We start from the raw sequence: 16,853 nt of genomic DNA on the forward strand, positions 1-16,853 counted from the left end.
GCTGGATGGCTGATATACACGGCGCCTCTAGAGGCGGAGCACGAAAATTCTGAAACCATATAAGCTGGCTAGGGAAGAAGAAACAAAGAAAGCAGGATCGGGTTCAAGATAACGAGGGAAATTGTTTAAAGGAAGATAACGCAGTGAACTACACTACATCAGTTATAGCCGAGTCATTTAAGAGCGACGATAGGGTAATCTCCGCAAATCAGGAAGCAACACAAGGTAGCAGAATACAAAGCAGCTTAGAACTGACCAAACTAAACTGGAAAAAGGTAGAAAAAAATATTCCTAAAAACACATATACAAGAATAGATGGAATTTCGATCAAGCTGATTAATGAACTCGGTCCAAAAAGTAAGGAAACGTTGTTAAAAGCTATGGAAACAGTCATAACGAATAAGCAAATTCCGGACAGCTGGCGGCAGAGTAAAATGAATTTGATTTATAAAGGGAAAAGAGACAGGATGCACATAAAATCCAACAGGCCGATTACCATAACATCTGTTATGTACAGGTTAGCAATGCGGGCGGTGAAATTAAAGGTGCAAGCATGAGTTGAAAGTAACAACATACTCGGAGAACTTCAGAACGGCTTTAGAAATGGTAGGCGCTTAGATGATAGCCTGTTCGTGCTTACCCAATTCATCAAAATATCTAGAGTGGAAAATAGACCTTTCTATTTGGCCTTCCTGGACATAAACGGGGCGTACGACAACGTAAGCAGGGAACTCCTGTGGAACATATTAAAAGAAGAAGGTAGCGGTTATGAGATAGTAGAGTTCCTACAGGAAATATAACGGGATAACAAAATAGAAATTACGTGGGAAGGGATAAGAAGTACGGAGGATGTCAAAGTATGCAAAGGATTAAGACAAGGCTGTCCTCTATCACCGGTGCTGTTCATGCTTTATATGATAAACCTGGAACGGAGGATACGAGACAGTAACCTAGGTTTTAACGTTTCATATAGATTAGGTGGAAAGGCGGTTGAGCAGCGCCTCCCCGGTTTGATGTATGCAGACGATATTGTGCTGCTAGCTGAGAGTCTGGAAGAATTGCAAACTCTAGTTAAGTATTGCGGAGACAGAGGGGACGCTCTAGGCTTCAGTTTCAGCGCAGTTAAGTCGGGTCTATCCATCCGGAAGTTGGTGCAGGCGCAATCACTCTTCCTGAAGCTGTGGGGTTGAGAGATAACAGTGGCCGGGTGAATAAACCGGCGGTGGAAACTAGCAAAAAACGACTGGAAGATTGGTGGCTTAAAAGCAGAGAAGTGGCATATTGTTAGTAATGTAGGAACAAAATTTAATAAATAGAATGATGGTTTAGTTAACCATTCTAAATCAATAATTAGGATATAGGGAGAAAAATGAGCATGATAGCTACTGCTACCACCCCGTTTCAAAGGGGACGCTCCTATATTCCATCCGTAAGATGTGTTGTCGGCCTAGGTGGTGCAGTACTTCAGACATCTTATAGTAGCGCGAACAAATAACACACACAAGACAGGGTACAGGATAGCGCTCATCCTGTACCCTGTCTTGTGTGTGTTTTTTGTTCGCGCTACTATAAGATGTCTGAAATATATTCCATCCATCCATCCATTTAAGATATATGTATTTCTGATTGTTTTCTACACTAACCCCTCAACACTGCTATATAGCCGATGTGAATGTGTAATTTTCATTTTATATCAATTAAATATTATGCCGTTGCAACGATATTCGGGCTTTTTTTTTTTTTTTTGCAGTGGGGATGTAGCCTTCAAGGCATTCTTCTAAATTTCGGACATCTTGAATTAAGATAAGAAAAAAGTTCTAAACCACAGTGAGCTATAAGCAATGATCCACTTTTCTGAAATATTACCAATCTTTCTGTTTGCTTCAGTCAAAAGTGAGACTTTAGGTAATTACGTTCGTTCTATCAAACCATTTTGAAAATCGGAAGTTCTAACACCTGCAATATGTGACCTAGAAATGATGCCGATATCATGTTGACATCCTTGGTGCACGTTAGCCTATCTGAATATTGCTCCATTACATCTCGTTATCATCAGCAGCAATATACCCACTGCAGGGCCTTTCCGTATTCCTCCAATTAACCCGGTCCTGTGTAGCTGCATCCACCTGATCCCTGCGGACGTATTCACCTCGTGCGCCCATCCAAATTTTTTTCGCCGCCTGCTACACTTCCTGTTCCGTACCACCCACGGGTTGTACTAATCCTGAAGACATAAAACTACGCAGGAGACAGGACACAGAAAAGATGCAGACAGGACGAATGTGATTAGATTGCACACCGTTAACGTGTGCTGGCCCTCGGTCTATAAAAGAGCACTGCTTTCTCGAAATAAAGGCTTTCTACGTTTCTTCCACTGGCTCGTCTGTCTGAGAATAAAAAACTTCCCTTGTCTTGGAATACAGTTGGTTACAGTAAGCGCCTATTGGTTGTCCTCTTTACGCACTACGTGCCCTGCCTATTCTGATTTCTTCTTGGGTTTCTACTGAATGTCATCCACTCGAGGTACTTCTCTGACCCTACATGCTTCCTATCTCTTAACCTTACACCTACCATTTTTCCTACCTTCCATAGCACTCTGCGTTGTCCTAAGCTGAAGTAGAACCCTATTCGCGTTAGTCCAAGTTTCAGCCACATAGGAGGTAAGATGCAACTGTTGAACATTTTCCTCTTGGGCAACACCGGTATTCTGCTAGTTACAACCTGCGAGTACTTGCAGTGCTAGAATAATGGCAAGCTGGTTGTGCATGTTCGTGAGGGCGCTAATACACACTCGCATTATCGCGCTTTGTTCATCCTGCCTGTCTTACGTTTGTTCAATTCTTAGAGCGTCGTAGTGCTTTGAGTACCGACTACGAGTATTTTCCAAATGCCCTACATCCCAATCTTAATGTCCAAGTTTTAATGAAAAAGCATTACTTCGCTATGTTAAGATTTCTGTCCGCAGACCGCGTCCGCAGACCACATCCGCAAGCCGCGTCAGCAAAATTGTGTCCGCAGCAGTTGTGAGTAATTGAGAAGTGGTAGAAGTTAATGAGGGTGTCAATTGATAAAGGGTGACGTAATGTTGTGTCCGAAAAAATAGGCAATAAGTTAATAGCGTAATTAATTAGAGGGAAAATGTGAGTAAAGGCGAAAATGGTGTCATTAGCCAATGGCTTGGCGCCACATTTGAATGTATGAAATACTAAATAGTTAATTAAATCAATCAATTAGGGTGACGTCCAGGATGTGACATCATGCAACCTAAAGTCGAGCCGAAAAGGGCATAGGAAGGGATTGGCGCGCAATATGAATGTACCAAAGACCAAAGGGTAAACAAGAAGTGAATTCAAAACTAGAAGCAACCAGAAGGAACCAACTGCAGCATCCGTGCTTTTGCATTACTCCAATGCAGATTCTGCACTGCTCTTTAATTTTTGCCCTCTAATGGTGCACATCTGCGGTTACTAGCTGTCCTAAGTAGATATATTAGCTTACACTTCCAATACTTCACTATCTACCCGCCGGGGTGGCGCAGTGGTTACGGCGCTCGACTACTGTTCCCAAGGACGCGGGATCGAATCCCGGCCTCGGCGGCAGCTTTTCGGCGGAGGCGAAAAGCAAGGCGCCCGTGTGCTGTGCGATGTCAGTGCACGTTAAAGAACCCCAGGTGGTCGAAATTTCCGGAGTCCTCCACTATGGCGTCTCTCATAGCCTGAGTTGCTTTGGGACGTTAAACCCCACAAACCAACCAACCAACTTCACTATCTATTGTAAACTGCTTTTCCTTCCTCAGGCTTTCAACATCACCTTAGTCTTCTGCATAGTAATTTTCAGGCCACCATTCTGCTTTTCCTGCCTAGGTCATCAATCATTCTTTGCAGTTCTTCTCCTGAGTTACTTAGCAAGCCAATATCAGCGAATCGCAGGTTACTGACGTTATTCTTCATCCACTTATTACTAACTTCTCCCATTCCAAGTCTCTGAATACTTCCTCTAACCAATCTAGGCATTGTGAGAGGATATATTGTCTCCTTGCCTAATACATTTTTTCATGGGAATTTTATTACTTTCTTAATGCAGAACTATGGGTGCTGTGCCGCCACTACATAGACATCTTTCAGTACTTTCGCGAACGGCTCGTCTACACCCTGATTTCGCAATTCCTGCATGACTGCGGAGGTTTCTACTGAGTGTAACGGTTTTTCGTAATCGATGAATGTAAGTATATAAGGACTGGTTATGTCCAGAGCGTTATTCTGCCACCTCATTGGTGGCATAGATATCATTGATAGTATAGGTACCCTTTCGAAAAATTAACCTAGAGTTTTATATGATTGAAGTTCTAGGTCGTCCTGATTCTCCGAGCGATTACCTCAATAATTACCTTGTACGTAAAGGATAGTGCGGTGACTGGCTTGAAATTTTTCAAGTTGTTAGCGTTCCCTTTCTTGTGAATTAAGATAATGATAGCTTTCTTTTATGATTCCGGTACCGTCAACGACAAAAAAAAAAAGGGCCAGTTTTCCTAGCATGATGTTCCTCCCGTCCTTCAACAATTCTAGTTACGTCGCTGACAAACGACAATGGAAGAGGCTAATAAAGCTTTGGATACTATCAAAATAGCGAAACCAGCTGGAAATGATCACGTAACTAGAATTGTTGAAGGACGGGAGGAACATCATGCTAGGAAAACTGGCCCTTTTTTTTTTTTGTCGTTGACGGTACCGGAATCATAAAAGAAAGCTATCATTATCTTAATTCACAAGAAAGGGAACGCTAACAACTTGAAAAATTTCAAACCAGTCGCCGCACTATCCTTTATGTACAAAATTGGCTATCTTGCCAATATTCATGATGACATTGCCCGCATTGTTTTTTAGCGATTACATCTGATTTTTGCCCATGTCTAATTTCTTTTTTCACCGATTTAAGGCTACGCCCGTCCTTTAAACACTGCTCGGTTTTCTTTCCTACACTTCTGTAAGGTCGTCAATAGTGCATGTTTACTCGGGTTTTCCTTTTGTGTGTGTTTGTGTGTTTTCTCCCGTTTCGGAGAGCCGGCCCGCGAGGTGGTGGTGGTGGTGAAAAACATTTACGTGCGTGTGGATGGAGGTTTACCAGAGAGGCGACAACTAGGAGTAGGTTTCCTTGTCAATAAGTATATAGCGGGTAATATAGATGAATTCTATAGTATTAATGAGAGGGTTGCAGGCATCGTAATTAGGCTTAATAAGCGGTATAAACTGAAGGTTGTACAGGCCTATGCACCTACATGTAGTTATGATGACCAGGCAGTTGAAAGCTTCTATGAAGATGTAGAATCGGCAATGCGAAAAGTAAAGACGCAGTATACGGTACTAATGGGCGACTTCAATGCCAAGGTAGGGAAAAAACAGGCAGGAGGCAAGGCAGTAGGTGACTATGGCATTGGTTCTAGGAATAGCAGGGGGGAGTTACTAGTTGAGTTTGCAGAGCGCAATAACTTACGAATCATGAATACCTTCTTCAGCAAACGGAAGAACCGAAAATGGACATGGAAAAGTCCTAACCGAGAGACTAAAAATGAAATCGACTTCATAATGTGTTCAACCCCCGCCATTGTGCAGGATGTAGAGGTAATCGGGAAAGTTCGATGTAGTGACCACAGGATGGTGAGGCCCCGAATTAGCCTTAATCTGAAGAAGGAACGCAATAGATTAATAAGAAAGAAACCCATCAACGAATTAGCGGTGAGGGGGAGGGCAGAAGAGTTCAGGATCTCGCTAAAGAATAGATATTCAGCTCTAACCGAGGATGGCGACATTACCCTAGAGGCAAGGAACAATAATTTCAGAGATATCATTACTGAGTGCGCGGTAGAAGTAGGCGGTAGGATAGTTAGAGAGGATACCGGTAAGCTGTCTAAGGAGACGAAAGATTTGATTAAGAAACGGCAGAGTATGAAAGCTTCAAATCCAAATGAATTGGCCGAGATATCAAAGCTAATCAATAAGCGCAAGGTGGCCGATATAACGAAGTATAACATGGAGAAAATTGAGCATGCTGTAAGGAACGGGGGAAGCCTTAAAGCGGTAAAGAAGAAATTGGGCATAGGCAAAAACCAGATGTATGCGATAAGGGACAAGGCGGGCAACGTCATCACTAATATGGACAAGATAGTCAAAGTAGCCGAGGAGTTCTATACAGATCTCTACAGTAGCCAAAGTAGTCAGGACCGTAATGAGATTGGCGGTAGGGAAAAACAGTCAGACGTTCCACCAGTGACGAAGGACGAGGTCAAGAAAGCACTAGAAACTATGAAAAGGGGGAAATCAGCTGGAGAGGATCAGATAACTACAGATTTGCTGAAGGACGGGGGGGATATCGTGCTAGAAAAACTGGCCACCCTGTATACGCAGTGCCTGGTGTCATCGACGGTACCGGAAGCATGGAAGAATGCAAACATTATCCTCATTCACAAGAAAGGGGACTCTAAGGACCTTAAAAATTACAGACCAATCAGCTTACTGTCTGTTACGTATAAGGTATTTACTAAGGTAATCACTAATAGAATCAGGACAACCTTAGACTGCAATCAAGCAAAGGATCAAGCAGGGTTTCGGAAACGGTACTCTACTATCGATCATATCCATACCATCAATCAGGTGATAGAAAAATGCGCGGAATATAACCAGCCCTTATACATAGCATTCATTGATTACGAAAAAGCATTTGACTCAATTGAAACCTCGGCGGTGATGCACGCATTGCGAAATCAGGGGGTAGACGAGCCGTACGTGAAAGTGCTGGAAGATATATATAGTGGCTGCACAGCAACCATAGTTCTGCATAAAGAAAGTAACAAAATTCCCATAAAGAAAGGTGTTAGGCAAGGAGACACAATCTCCCCAGTACTATTCACAGCTTGTTTAGAGGAAGTATTCAGAGACTTGGAATGGGAGCACTTAGGGATAAGGCTAGATGGAGAATACCTCAGTAATCTGCGATTTGCTGATGACATTGCCTTGCTAAGCAACTCGGGAGATGAACTGCAAATAATGATTCATGACCTAGACAGGAAAAGTAGAAAGGTAGGCTTGAAAATCAATATGCAGAAGACTAAGGTAATGTTCAACAGCCTCGGGAAGGAACAGGAGTTTACATTAGGTAGCGAAATACTGGAAGTAGTAGGCGAATATATCTACTTAGGACAGGTAGTAACCGCAGATCCGGACCATGAAAAGGAAATAACAAGAAGAATAAGATTGGGATGGAGTGCATTTGGCAAGCACTCGCAGATTATGACTAGCAGCTTACCGGTATCGCTCAAGAGGAAAGTATACAACAGTTGCATCTTGCCTGCACTCACCTATGGGGCTGAAACGTGGAGGCTAACCAAGAGAGTTCTACTTAAGTTGAGGACAACCCAGAGGGCTATGGAACGAAAAATGGTAGGGGTAACTTTAAGAGATAGAAAGCGTGCAGAGTGGGTCAGAGAAATAACTCAAGTTAACGACATTCTAGTGGAAATTAAGAAGAAGAAATGGACATGGGCAGGACATGTAGTGCGAAGAGAGGATAACCGATGGTCGCTGAGGGTAACAAACTGGATTCCAAGGGAAGGAAAGCGTAGCAGGGGGCGACAGAAAGTTAGGTGGGCGGATGAGATTAAGAAGTTCGCAGGGGTCAAGTGGATGCAGCTAGCACAGAACCGGGTTAAGTGGAGAGATATGGGAGAGGCCTTCGCCCTGCAGTGGGTATAATCAGGCTGATGATGATGATGATGATGATGATGGAGCGGCGCCCGTACCCAGGGAGAGGGAACCTTTTTCTTGTTTTTGTTTACAGTGGGAAGTGCCCCTGCGTGTGCGCGTTGTCTGTTTTATGTCTTTCTTGAGGGGCGGGGGGTCTCGCGCATTGAAAAGCGCTCGGCCATTTTGTGTTTGGCCTGGTGGTAAGCGCGCAAGGCTCTGAACGCCGTCGGCGGACCCCATCGAGCGCCCGTTGGGTGTTTCTTTTTTTTTCTTCGGTATGTGTAACAGGCAGCCGTAAATCTCGTGCGCGTCCTCGAGAGTGGAATGCCAGTGGTGGAAAGGCCGGGGTTTGGACGCTTCGGCGAACTGGACCTCGGCTGCGATTTTCCACGAATCTGTGTGAATAGGGGGACACCAACGACGTTTTCACGGAAACGTGGGACCGCGCGAAAATGACGAGGTGCGATAGGTAGCCCGGGAGTTGCGGCCCGAGCGTGGGAGAAGACGGACGTTCTCCTGTACGCTCGCTTGGGACGATCTGTCCTAAGCCGGAGGAACACCCAACTCAGTGTCTTATTTGTTTTTTCTTTCTACTGTGCTGTGTTCGTTTATCCATCCGACCTATTATTTTAATTAAATCAGTTTGTTAATTTAATTCCGCTCATTGCAATTATTTCGGAGAAGCAAGGAGACGGGACCATAACGAACAACAAGAAGAAAAAAAGGAACTTCAAGAAACAACAAAAAGAAGTTTACTCCTTCCTTTTGTCGAGCACTTTGCAAATATTAATTATCTTAGATATGTGTAGCAGTTCTATCCTTGCTTTTGGGTTGTTGGCTTTAGCGTGCTTTGGCGTTTCTTAATCAAATTTGTAGTATGCTTGGATAACTTACCGGCTAGCCTACCTACCATTTCGACCGCGCACTCTGTAATTTCTCTGAAGGTAACTTTCATCGCTTCTGTACTAAAGTCATCATGCTCGGTTAAAAGTGAATATTGTTACGGTGTAATAAAAAAGGGGTGTTCATTTACAGGGCTGAGGCAGCGGGACAAGATGAAGCCTACTAGCCCCCAGAAACCAACGCTTCTTCCTCCTATTCTGCCACACCATCATAATCCATCGTCGTCAGTAGCGTGACATTTCCCCCCTACTCAGCCTAAGCCCTCTGGGCGTTTTCGTGAGTAGTGCGAGGCTGACAATGCTTCAAGCGGGAAACATGACATAGTTCGGTTTTGGCAGACCGACGACCCGATGCTGTTCGCTGATGCGCTTGACAATCACATAGGGGCCGTCATAGTGGGCCAAGAGTTTTTGACGTAGGCTGCTGCGCCCTTATTGGACGCCACAGCCAAACTAAATCGCTTATGGAGGAGGTTACACGTCGATGACTGGCATCGTATTGTGCTTTGTAACGTTTTTGTGAAGCACCAGAGCGTAAGCGGGCGATTCTCCGAGCTTCTTCGGCGAGGGTCTCAGCCAGGCAGGGATCTTCGCGGCATGAGAAGGGCAGGATAGTATCCAGGGAGTAGCGTGGCTGTCTTACATACAGCAGGAAGAATGGACTGTACCCAGTCGTCTTATGCGTGGCGGTATTAAACGCACACGTGATGAAGGGAAGTGTAGTGCCTCAGTTCTTAGGCCCTGCATCCACATACAGGGCTAGCATGATTATAAGCGTTCTGTTTACGCGCTCAGTCAAGCCATTTGTCTGGGGATGGTGTGGCGTCGAGTGTCGGGAAGTTACGGCGCATAAACGCCTGAGCTCTTCAACAGTTCGTGGCGGCCCGCGTCAAAAGCGACACTTGATGCGCAGACGGAATAGCAGCGGTAACGTGTGAGGTAGTCCACTCAGATTACAATTCAGCGACTTCCATCCACGGACTTCGGAAACGGACCTACGAGGTCAATGCCTACTTCGGAGCTGTCGGGTTCTTCACAGGATGCTGCAAGTCAGACAGAGTTGCAGTGGGACGTTTGTGGCGTTGACATTGCTTAAAACTGGCAACGTATTCAATAGTCGAGCGCATCCTGGGCCAGTAAAAGCTTTCTTGAGCATGGTGGAGTATTCGAACTGATCCCAAATGCCCAGAAGTGGAATCGTCATGCATGACACGCAATACGTCCATGTAAAGCGCCTTGGGAACTACCAGTAAGGAGCGCTGGCCGACAGGCGAATAACACTTTTTCCATAGAAGTCCATCATGCACACAAAAACAGCTTGTAGCTGCGCTGGCTTCGGAGGCGACAAAGAGAGGCTGCAGACTGCTAACCCTTTGCTGTTCTATTTTGAAAACATTCGTGTCGCGGAACGCTGCCTCGAGGGTCGATGTGTAATTGTCGAATTCGTCGCTGTCAGATCCGGTAGTGGCCATTGGCATCCTAGAAAAACAATCTGCGTCTGCATGGCGCCTCCCGCGTTTGTACACCACGGCAAAGTCATATTCCTGTAACCGGATGGCCCAGCATGCGAGACGACCCCATAAGTCTCGAAGGTTCCGCAGCGAACAGAGTGAATGATGGTAAGTTACGATAATAAAGGACCATCCGCTGCACAGCGAAAACGACCGTCAGGCATTCCCGTTCGATGATTGTGTAGTTTAGCTCCGGCTTGCTCAGGGTACGACTTGCGTACGCGATAACATGCTCTAGTTCATCGTGCCGTTCGACAAGGACTGCACCGAGACCGATTCCGCTAGCGTCCGTGTGTACTTCTGTCATTGCAGCAGGATCGAAGTGATGTAGGATGGGTTTCGATATTTAAAAAAACTTCAGTTGGCGGAATGACGCGTCGCAGTCTGGTGTCCAGTCAAAAGTGGAGTTTTTGTGCAGAAGGCATGTTAATGGGTAAGCAACGTCAGCAAAGCGATTTATAAAGCATCTCACCTATGGGGCTGAAACGTGGAAGCTAACCAAGAGAGTTCTACTTAAGTTGAGGACAACGCAGAGGGCTTTGGATAGAAAGATGGTAGGGGTAACATTAGGAGATGGGAAGCGTGCAGAGTGGGTCAGAGAAATAACTCAAGTTACCGACATTCTAGTGGAAATTAAGGAGAAATGAGCATGAGCAGGACATGTAGTGCGAACAGAGGATAACCGATGGTCGCTTAGGGTAACAAAATGGATTCCAAGGGAAGGAAAGCGTAGCAGGGGGCGGCAGAAAGTTAGGTGAGCGGACGAGGTTAAGAAGTTCGCGGGGGTCAAGTGGATGCAGCTAGCACAGAACCGGGTTAAGTGGACAAATATGGGAGAGGCCTTCGCCCTACAGTGGGTATAGGCAGGCTGATGATGATGAGGAAACTACGAACACAACCCTAGAAAACTGCGCGACTCCTTCACTGTCTGCAGGAGTTTAACATACTCAACAGCGGCAGTTTTCTGGGGATCCGGCATTACACCATCACCATTGACAAAGTGTCCTAGCACCAGCGCTTGGCGTTCTCCAAAGCGGCACTTTTTCGAGTTTAGAATTAGGGCGCCGTTGTGTAGACAATTCATGACGTGTACTAGACGGTCATTGTGTTCTTGGAAGGACTTCCCAAATATGACAACATCGTCCAGATAGCAAAGATAAATGTCCCATTTTAAGCCGCGCGAAACTGCGTCCATAAATCTTTCAAATGTGGCAGGCGCATTGCAAAGGCCGAATGGCATAACATTAAACTCATAAAGGTGATTTGGCGTTACGAAGGGCGTTTTTTCTTATCCGCAGGGTCCATTGGAATTTTCCAATAGCCAGGTCTGAGATAGAGACAAGAAAAAGAAAATGCACCAGAGAGGCTGTCGAGGAATAAGAGGAATGCGAGCAAAAAAAATAGACGTCCTTTTTCGTAACAGAATTTAGACGCGGTAATCGACGCAGAATCGCCACGAACAGTCTTTCTTGCGTACGAGAATAACAGGGGCTGCCCAAGAGCTAGATGACTCCTGTATCACCTTCTTCCGTAGCATGTCCTCCACTTGCGCATGAACGACTTTGAGCCGAACGAGTGTCGATGGTATATGATGTATCCGAGGTGCAGGGCAAGACGTTGGTCCATCTGTTTGAGGAAAGTCAAACATAGGCGAAAAGAGTAGAAGAATATCTACAAGAGTACGGCGTTGAGGCGAGCTAAGATCGGCGCTGATTATGTGGCAGATCGAAGTTTCATCAGCAGCCGGAGATTCTGTGGCACTCGTAGCTTCTGTGACCAAAGCAACAACGCGGGACGCATCGGGTCCACAGGAGGCTAGCTTCAATCCTGTGGGTAAAACTGCGGGCTCGGACGATGGGTTGAATGTCCATAACGAGGCACTGCCGTGATGCACGGAGATATACGATGAGTAATATTAAAATTTTTCTTCAGGCATGCTGAGTGAACTGGGTGCACCACGGCCTGAAATGAAACCTGGTCAAGAAGTGGAACGGACACGAAAATAGCAGACAAGGGTGGAACTGTTGTGTCTTCGGTAATACTAAAAACTGTTTCTTCATTACGGCCGCTTTCAAAAAGAGTCGGCAGTTGCGAGTCGTCAAAATGACCCTCTTGATTTCGGCAGTCCAATGTAGCGCAACAAAACTTCAAAAAGTCCATTCCTAAAACGATATGTGTAGAGTGGGGTAAGACGACGAATTCGACTTGAAAAATTGCACCACCCACAGACACTTGCGCAGTACACACACCTAGAGGCCGCAACGCCTCTCCACTCACAACACAAAACGTGTCATATTCAAACATCACTTTGCGTCCCAACAAGGGCCTAAACTGATTACTCATCACGGACACTGTCGCACCCGTATCCACCAAAGCTAATGTACACAGTGCACACACCATCAACGAAGACACGAATTTTGTTTTTGAGCATTATACTTGGAGGGATGTTGGCACACAGCACATTTCCAGCGGCCTCACCCCCATAGGTCACGCTGGTTAGTTTTCTTGACGGGGCGACATGGAGCGCCGCTGCAGTGATGGAGACCGATGCGCACGGAAGGCGGGTGGAGGAGTAAAGGCACGCTCACACTAGCGGGAAAACGCGCAACGCTGGACGTTCTCCGCGCGCCGCTTCCCGCAGAAACCGGTTTTTTTCCCGCAGGCTGACTTGTTTGACGTTCCGCGGAGCGATGGGGTCGGGAGCTATTTTTCCCGTCCCGCAGAACGGAGTAGCCAATCGGAGCGGAGCGCAGACCGTGACGTCAGTCCAAGTTCAATGACTCCCGGCGGCGGCTGCGCGGGCGACGGGAGCATCGCTGGTGTCGCCTGAGTAGCCCGCTCACTTGTGCACGAGAAAAGCGCGTGCTTTCCCTTCGCTCTTGTCACGTGACTACTCTTTCTCGCTCCGCTCGCCTTCGCCTCCTCTACATTCCACGACAAACGCAGCGGGAAAACGGGCGTAGTGTGAGCGTCCTTCCGAGGAGCTGCGACGCTGCAGCGCCATGAACGTTGAGCCGCTGCGTGAAGTTTCCCGCTAGTGTGAGCCTGGCTTAACACTTCGATCAGATCCAGGGGAATGGTCGCGGAAATTCTCGTTCTGGATGTTGTGGTAATATCCACGCGGAGTATTTGACTGCTGAAACACGGGGCTGTATTGTCAATTGTTGGGTACTGTTGGAGAAATCGGGCGGTTATAGCGTAGCAGGAACCTATTGAGGCAGTACCTGGCGATGTGACCTTCGACGCCGAAGCGGTAGCATATCGGTCGGGAAGGCAGAAAATGCTGCTGTGGATAACAACCAGGAACAGCAGGGCACGGCGTAGATCTGGCTGAATTCTCATACAGCTCAGGAATCCTGGTAGGTCGAATTGAAGATAGAGGCGCACTTTACGTGACGTCATACCTTGGGGCAGCAGACATCGAGGCAGTCGGGTTGGCAAAATGCATTGGCGAGTTGTCAATAGAAGCTGCAATTTCAGGAGCTTGGGAGAAAGGCTGCACTGCAATCGCTTGTGGTGGTGAAGCCGGCCATCTAGAGATCCTCCGGACAGAGACCTCAGCAGGTTCATGCAGGGGAAGTAGGCTGAGCCGTAGAAGTTCTTCCCGCACGATTTGCCGGATAGTTGACGGAAGATCTAGTTGGGCTGCGGTAGGAACTTTGGCCAGGCGCCCACCTTTCGGCGCAATACGTGTTTTAAAAGCTTGAAACACGCGAATGTGTCTAATGACATCGGAGACAGTGTCAAGGTTGTCTTTGGCGATTAAGAAGTGGTACAAGTCCGCCTCGATACCCATCAAAATGTGTCCGACTCTGTCTTCTTTGAGGATGTTGTAATTGACACATTTTCATAATCTGAGGATCTCTTCTGTATAAGGTGCACATGTTTCATCGTGCAATTGACCTTTTTGAGCAAGGGTCTGCTCAGCCCGTTTTTTGTGTTCGGAACAGAGTCGCCAAAACGCTGTTTTAACTCGGTGGCGAACCGTTCCCAAGTCGTCAATTTGTCCTCGTTATTCTCAAACCAGGTCATCGCCGTTTGAGTGAGAAAGAAAACGGCGTTTGTTAACATAGTAACAGGATCCCACCGGTTGTACCGACTAACTCGTTGGTAATCAAGTAGCCACTTCTCCACGTCTTCACCTTCTCCTGCAAACGGTCGTGGTTCCCGGTAAGGCTTGGACGAAATATAACTGGAGGGGGCAGGCCTGTCACCAGCCTGGCTTGCACGGTTAGGGTCAGTGTGGTCCATGATGGTCGGGAGCGGTGGCAGCCCAGCGAGGCGGCGACTACGTCGAAACTCCAATTGGTCTTGCAGCGCTGTAGGTAGGGATCGAACGGAGCATCTCCCACCAAATTGTTACAGTGTAAGAAAAGGGGGTGTTTATTTACAGTGCTTAGAAAGTGGGACACGATGAAGCCTACTATCCCCCAGAAACTGAGGCTTCTTCCCCCTCTTCTGCCACACCATCACAATTCTTCGTCGCCGTCAGTAGCGTGACAATATGAATTCTGCAGTGAGATCCCGAATTCTTCTGCCTTCTTTCTCACCGCTAATTCGTTGATGGTGTTCTTCCTGACGAATCTGTTTCATCCCCTCTTCAAATCTAGACTAATTCAAGACCTTATCATCATGTGCTCACTGAATCGCACATTTGCGATTACGTCTACATCTTACATAATGCCAGGGTTAGAACTGAGTATCAAGTCAGTTTAATTTTTAGTCCCCTTTTCAGCGTTTTCCTAGTATACTTTTGCTTCTTCCGTTGGCGGAAGGAGGTATTCATGATTCTTAAGTTATTTGCGATCTGCATACTAAACTAGTAACTCCACCTTGCTAATCCAAAAACCAATGCCATAGTCACTCACTGTCTGGTCTCCAGTCAGGTTGTTCCCTACCTTGGTATTGAAGTTACCCATTAGTAAAGTATAGTGCGCCTTTATTTCCCTCACTGCCGAGTCTACATCTTCGTAGAAGCGTTCGACTGCCTAGTCGTTATGACTGATTGGGGTCACGTAGGCCTGTAGAACCTTCAGTTCATACCGCTTCATCATCATCATCATCAGCCTGACTATATCCACTGCAGGGCGAAGGCCTCTCCCATATTTCTCCAATTAACCCGGTTCTGTGCTGGCTGCATTTGACTCAGTTGAAACCTCGGCGGTGATGCAGGCATTGCGAAATCAGGGGGTAGACGAGCCGTACGTGAAAGTGCTGGAAGATATATATAGTGGCTGCACAGCAACCATAGTTCTGCATAAAGAAAGTAACAAAATTCCCATAAAGAAAGGTGTTAGGCAAGGAGACACAATCTCCCCAGTACTATTCACAGCTTGTTTAGAGGAAGTATTCAGAGACTTGGAATGGGAGCAGTTAGGGATAAGGGTAGATGGAGAATACCTCAGTAATCTGCGATTTGCTGATGACATTGCCTTGCTAAGCAACTCGGGAGATGAACTGCAAATAATGATTGATGACCTAGACAGGAAAAGTAGAAAGGTAGGCTTGAAAATCAATATGCAGAAGACTAAGGTAATGTTCAACAGCCTCGGGAAGGAACAGGAGTTTACATTAGGTAGCGAAATACTGGAAGTAGTAGGCGAATATAACTACTTAGGACAGGTAGTAACCGCAGATCCGGACCATGAAAAGGAAATAACAAGAAGAATAAGATTGGGATGGAGCGCATTTGGCAAGCACTCGCAGATTATGACTAGCAGCTTACCGGTATCGCTCAAGAGGAAAGTATACAACAGTTGCATCTTGCCTGTACTCACCTATGGGGCTGAAACGTGGAGGCTAACCAAGAGAGTTCTACTTAAGTTAAGGACAACCCAGAGGGCTATGGAACGAAAAATGGTAGGGGTAACATTAAGAGATAGAAAACGTGCAGAGTGGGTCAGAGAAATAACGCAAGTTAACGACATTCTAGTGGAAATTAAGAAGAAGAAATGGACATGGGCAGGACATGTAGTGCGAAGAGAGGATAACCGATGGTCGCTGAGGGTAACAAACTGGATTCCAAGGGAAGGAAAGCGTAGCAGGGGGCGGCAGAAAGTTAGGTGGGCGGATGAGATTAAGAAGTTCGCAGGGGTCAAGTGGATGCAGCTAGCACAGAACCGGGTTAAGTGGAGAGATATGGGAGAGGCCTTCGCCCTGCAGTGGGTATAATCAGGCTGATGATGATGATGATGATGATGATGATGTGCTGGCTGCATCCACTTGACCCCTGCAAACTTCTTAACCTCACCCACCCACCTAACGTTCTGCCGCCCCCTGCTACGCTTTCCTTCCCTTGGAATCCAGTTTGTTACCCTCAGCGACCATCGGTTATCCTCTCTTAGCACTACATGTCCTGCCCATGCCCATTTCTTCTTCTAAATTTCTACTCGAAGGTCGGTAACTTGAATTTTCTCTGACCCACTCTGCACGCTTCCTATCTCTTAATGATACCCCTACCATGTTTCGTTCCATAGCCCTCTGGGTTGTCCTCAACTTAAGTAGAACTCTCTTGGTTAGCCCCCACGTTTCAGCCCCATAGGTGAGTACAGGCAAGATGCAACAGTTGTATACGTTCCTCTTGAGCGATACCGGTAAGCTGCTAGTCATATTCTGCGAGTGCTTGCCAAATGCGCTCCATCGCAATTTTATTCTTCTTGTTATTTCCTTTTCATGGTCCGGATCTGCGGGTACTACCTGCCCTA

General features: G+C 46.4%; 1 protein-coding gene across 5 annotated transcripts in view; it reads right to left on the bottom strand.

Moving 5' to 3' along the window:
* The window catches only part of LOC146180432 (receptor-type tyrosine-protein phosphatase T-like), a 680,195-nt gene that overhangs the window by 238,817 nt on the left and 424,525 nt on the right, over positions 1-16,853 (bottom strand). The gene's annotated exons all lie outside the window — the stretch shown is intronic.

Source organism: Amblyomma maculatum, chromosome 8 (assembly GCF_055883805.1).
Source record: "Amblyomma maculatum isolate TAMU_Amacu chromosome 8, ASM5588380v1, whole genome shotgun sequence".
NCBI lineage: Eukaryota > Metazoa > Arthropoda > Arachnida > Ixodida > Ixodidae > Amblyomma > Amblyomma maculatum.